This window comes from Aspergillus uvarum (assembly GCF_003184745.1).
Source record: "Aspergillus uvarum CBS 121591 unplaced genomic scaffold BO82scaffold_59, whole genome shotgun sequence".
In the NCBI taxonomy this organism is placed as follows: Eukaryota; Fungi; Ascomycota; class Eurotiomycetes; order Eurotiales; family Aspergillaceae; genus Aspergillus; species Aspergillus uvarum.
In genome coordinates this window covers 182,085-188,084 of record NW_020291356.1, presented here as the reverse complement: position 1 = coordinate 188,084, position 6,000 = coordinate 182,085, and positions in this window count along the sequence as shown.

Genomic DNA, 6,000 nt, shown 5'->3' with positions numbered 1-6,000 from the left:
GGGGGGGGGGGGGGGGGGGGGGGGGCAAAAGGAACACCCAGTCAGTTACTGTCAGACAGTCAGTCACACTCTCAGCTTGTGCCAGTGGCAAAGCAGTCCCGCACAAGTCACAAGACAAAATTGGGGGAAGAGAGGGGGGAGTGTCACATGATGTGGGGTCGAACCGCGCACCATTTACCTTACCTAAGAGCTAGTTAACCAAGGCTAGTTAAGTGAGTTACTACTCATACTATGGAGTACGTACCGCACGTACAGCCTTTGCGCCACCGGGCATGGACTGGGGTAAATCAGTCCGGAGATCGCGCAAGAGACTCGAGGTCCACCCTACTGACTTCCTCGCTGACCACAGACCAACTCACTGATCTCACCATTCATTGCCAAAAGCTCCGCGTATTGGAATTGCATGTATCAAAGGCATGTCTCATCAGCTCTACCATTGGCAGATATCCACCGCTATCTCCATCCTACAATACCAGTAGCTCTGAAATGAAGACCTGTCATGGGAGGAGCTGTTGGGCCAAGTGTCAAAAGACAGCGGCTGCATCATGTCAAGCAGCACCAGTTACCGGCACCAGCATCAGCACCAGCAACAACAGAAACAACAACAACAACAACAACAACAGAAGCGCGACACAGGGGCAAAAAGGGACCATGCATCAATTAATGCGGCCCGCAAACAAAGGATGGGCACAGTCTCACCCACGGAGACGGAGTACCCCTTCCCGGCTACCAAACCCCCGACAAAGTTCGCGACGCCCTTGGATCCAGCAACCATAACCTGTGATGCTGTTGTACCATGCGCTTTTGCCAATTCTGGGTTCACGTCCCGAGAACCCTTTACCCCGAGGGTAGACTGTATACTTACTTCCAAGGCAACAGGGTTCTTTCAGAGCTAACGGTGCCGTCGATCAACGAGGATTCGCCCTGGGATGATCGCTTACAGGAACCGATCGAACGTATGTGAGCTGGCGTAAATGTGTTCTGGCTGGCATTTAACCGTTGATTCCGCCCTTTGGGAAGGAATTTGGCTTAACGATCTAGAAGGTATTTTCGTACTTTTTGTTCAAACCGCCGGCATTTGACACCGATTGATCGGCTCCAAGACATTGATTTATGAGTATGAAAGCAGGTGCTGGTATGTGTCCACGTAGGTGTCCTCGTCAATCCATTCTGTGGCCATTGGCCCAATCCCTGAACCCCAGCTTTTTTGTCCTGCTGGGATGTACTCCGGATTCTACATACATACATAGCTAGTAAGCTTTGCGTTGCGCACGGATAGCGGTTTTCACAAAGGTCATGGCTTGGAAATGACACCAAGTGAGCTGAAACATACAAAGAAATCGCCGGATCGAGGCTCTCGACTAAGAGACCGACATTAAATCTTGAAACCCGAGAGCTATCGATCAGACTTTCCACTCTGACCAGACTGCTCTCTCAACTATCCCGTACTCTGTTTCCTTTCTCTCTCTCTCTCTCTCTCTCTCTCTCCTCCCAGTGTTTCTTGTTTTCTTGCTCCTCAGTCCGTGCCCTCTTTCTATTTATCCAAGCTCTTTTGTTGAGTAGGACGATTGACCCTGGTCCGTCCTACCGGGTCTTCTGAGTGGTCACATTCCATATTTCCCGGCCCGTCTTCCCCGGCCAGCCAGAACCCTGTGATGATCATCTTCATGTTACCAGGATGAGTACCAGGAACAGGTAGTGAAATGCCCTCTCCTCCCCTCACCTCTCTCTCAAGGGTGGATAAATTCTGAATGCGACCTTCGTTCGAGAAACCGGATTAGCGAGTTCTAGATTATGCACCGAGCCTGACTACCCAGGCCACACGCACACACATGCACACATAGGGGCAGGGGGGGGGGGGGGAAGAATTAGGGCGATCTCGAATGAATAAAAAAATGCAAGGGTAAAGAAGAGCAATAGGTTCGTATTCATACTCAAGGATTCGGGCCTTGTTCGACGATCGATGAATGTTCGATGGGATTGACAGATGAGTGGGAAAGATTGTCCCTTCTTCGACAAAGATCATCATCTGGCAATCTAGCCCCAACCTATACGTTTCTCTCTTTGCTTCTTGCCGCCCGTTACGAGTCGATCAAACATAGTCTAAACTCTATGATTTTTAAGGGAAAAAGGATGAAGAGAGTTGAAACCGGCGCGAAACCCTTGTCGCCTTTTCCAACGGCCCTTTCTCCATTCCAGGATAGGATGTCAGCAACGCTTCGCAACTCAGGTCTCGTAAAAGCTGCCTACCAAGGCTAGAGGACGATACAGAGCCGAGCTTGCAGCCCTGCAAGAAGTTTTCTATCCTGTCTTTGTGCTTGAGTCTTCATTGCGCCTTGTACAGTACACTTCAGGCACGTTCGGTGGGGGCAAAGGGAGGGGGCTTTCCCCGGATTGAGGATGAGGCATTATGAGGGGGGACGGGGTGGGCGTCCACCTCCAGCACGATGGCTTGCTGTGTGGGTGCGTCTTGCTCTGAGGTTAGCTGGTCTGGAGTTGGCCTCCTATGTACAGTACGTTCAGACGAGTCGAACTCGTCTTTTGCCCTGTCCTTTGGGAATGACAGAGATGGCAATGTCACCCTACCAATCCATTCGGATGTCGGACTGCTCCTCCCCGCCCCCTCCTCCATTAGAAAATCGCGCAAGAGGCTAGGAGAAGACTCCCAGAGAATACGGTTTGCAGGATGGTAGTTGTTGCTTTACGTATTGTCATCCTCCCGATAGAGACGGCCGCATGTTGCTGGTGTTCTGGAGGCACGGTGGGTGTGGTATCCGCTCACCTTCTCACTCTGTGTGTCGATCTCTTTGGGTCTTCTTGGATATGGGAAGAACAGGGCTGACTCGTTCTCTAGCAAATGGCACTAACTATCTTACTAATGACTAACTATCACAGGCAGGCATGATGAACCCTAGAGAAGCTATTTCAATAAAGCTAATCTTTGCTTGCATGCTGCATGTCCCGGTTTCTGGGAACGCGGAGCACCCCCAATTTTCAGTCGGGGCTGGACCCCCGGGCCCCTGAGTTACCCTTGCCCCTTGCCCCTTCCCCCTTCCCCCTTCCTCCTTCCCCCATTCCTCCCCACACCCCCAACTGATGATCATCCGTCATGACTCGAGGGGGAAGAGTTTCAAGGCGAACTTCCAGTCATCGTAGTTAGCGCATCACGTCCCAGTTACCTTCTTCTCCTGCTTACCTTTCCCAGACAAAGAGAGAGAGGGACGAAGGCGCAAAGCATCAAGAAACCATGTGCTGTACCTGCTTACCCGAACTCACTTACACCCACACTTACTGTCATTGACGAAAGAGGGGGGATGGGGGAAGGTGGTTGCCCCTTCGGTAGTGGAGTGTTCATGTGCAAGACAGACGGCCAGCAGCAATGCATGTCACTTCACAGGTGTGGGTGGAACATGTAAGGCATCCAATTTCGCTCGTGCGACGGGAAAGCCAGAGCTGTAGTTCAAAGGATTCTGGGTTCATCGCTCTATCGTATACTCGGTATAGTGTAATTCGACGAAGATATTCAATCTCAGTTGCCCGGGTAGAGGGATATGTCTTGCGGTTACTTTCGCACTACGCCTTCAAGCAGGGGCCGATCGAGCTCAAACAGGAGTGTACAATACTACCATGGGGTAATCCAGTCATTATTCAGGATAGATACACCAAGAATCAACACCACAAGTCATCATCATCATCATCAACAAACATCCGACGATACGAGATGATACTACCTCCATCCGGAACAAACTCCCCGCCTCCCGGTATCAGACATCGTATAACTTTGCCTGGCTCCCTCTACCACCCACCCCTGTCCACTCAGCCTTGGTTCTCGGTCTTTTGCCCCGGATAGGGCTGCTTTCACTATGTGTATCTACAGTACAAGCCACCGATTCATCAGTCTAGAGGTCCCCTTTGCGAGGGTCAACTAAAAATTAGTGTCCCCGGACATCGATCCAGGGAGTCTGGATTTGAGTTTCGATGTATGCCTGTGGAGTAACTTCCTCGTAATAATATCCTCGTTCCGGAACCTCCAGCGCAGCAGCGCTAGATATCTAAAGCTAGAGGCAAGCACAATGAAACGAGGACTCTGATTACGAGGGACCTTCGTAACACGGACAAGTCAAAGAGATGGATGTAACTAAAGCATGAAAATGCATTGAGACTATTCCTGGAGAACGTTTGGCATATGCCCGAAGGGTTGGGTCACGGGCTTTTGGTGTGGAGCTACGTTTCTGACATCTCGATAGTGCACTGTACCTTGAATAGCTGACGGACTGGGGAGAGGGGGAGGCACAGGGGTCAGGTATGCTCTCATGTGATGTCTGAGGATTCTCCTATCGCTTGTTCCTGAATCCGCGTCGACTGTTTCAGCGTTCAGCGGTAGTTCGGAGGGTTGTTTATGATTGGTTGGCTCCAATTCATACTTTTGGTGAGGGAAACGGTCATGTGCGGGATGCGAAAGGTTTGATGATCAAACTGATAATTACCGAGTAGATGACGGTGATGAGGGATGATCAGGATCTAGGGGTCTTCTTCCGGGTTGCCGCTTTGGGACTCGAACAAGGCTGAGATGCAGGTTACGGTATTCTCTAGCTTGAAGAAGCTGATATGAATCTATTTTTATCCAGTTCGTATCGATATCCTGGGGAACTGGGGAACTGGGGAGAGAGGTGGGTGTTTCGGCAATTGGGCTGGGCTGTGGTTTGCTTTGCTGGTTCTCGGAGGTTATAGATCGAGGCCCCCGGGGAGGGGTGTGTTGTGCAGTGGCTGGATGCTGGCTTCGATTGAGATAACGTATCGTAAGGGATGGGCTTTGCTATCTCTATCTATGGAATCCTGAACGGAGGAGTAGGATTTCTTCAAGACTCGAAGATTAATTGTTTGTTATTTTGCTATTTGCTATTTGTTTTCCTTTCACATGGGGTTGCGAAGGTACCATCTCAAGAGCTAAGTAGTCAATGACTGGATCGCTATTTCCCCGGTATCGAATTTTCGTACCTGGCTCACATGTATGTACTTTTTGTGCCTTGTGCTTTATCTTGCTCGTGATGGTACACAATTATACAAAAGTTTGTATTTGTATGAACTGTTTGATATTTACAGAGTACAGTATAGTCGATCAAGAATACTTACATACGCAAGAGGAAAGTTCAAGCAAACGGGGGTGTTCAGCGCGAAACAACATAAACAACAGTGAAGATAGGGTGAAAAGTCACCATCAGATGCTAGGGTCACCTTCTTGCAGTCGTCGTGTGATGGTCGAAGCCAACGACATCCCGAAGTAGCGGTATAGTAAAAAGATCTGGGTTGCAATCTACTGTACTGTACTGCCTCCGGCGTACTTCCTCACTGTATGTACGGAGTACCTGTACCTGCACCTCGACTCCCTCGGGGAAATGGTTGCCCAATTTCTCGCCGCCTTTCTTGCTATTCTTGTCCTAAGGTAAGGCAGCTATTTTTTTATTTTTTTTTTTGGTTACCATGACAGAGAGAAACTCACATAGTCAATTCTCTAGTGCGGCTTCTTTGAGCCTTCTTGCTGTCATGAGAAAAAGGAGAGAGAGAGTCAAGATTGTGTTTTTGGTTTTCAGTGGGCAGGGCTTAAGTCCCACGGGACGGAATCACGAATTCGGTAGCCGCGAACAGAGGCCAGCCACGTCAATGCAAAGGAAAAGCCTCTCTCTCTCTCTCTTTACCTCTTTAACCCAGCCATGTGATAAACCGAGACACGCACAGCCAACATCACTGACTGATCCCCTGATTCCTCCTTCCTCCGGTCTGGATCTAAAAATGTCACACTCGATAGATTTCATCATCGGATGAATGGGGATTCGTAGGTAGCCTCATCCTGAAGATTCAGGTGATGTGCTACTTCAGCACCGACACGGACACCGACTTATTCTGCTGTGCATGTTCGCAGCAACATCTTCCGTACTGTACGGAGAATCCTGAAAGGACAAGGAAAATGTCTGATTATTTGGAATCCTCCCAATGATGAGG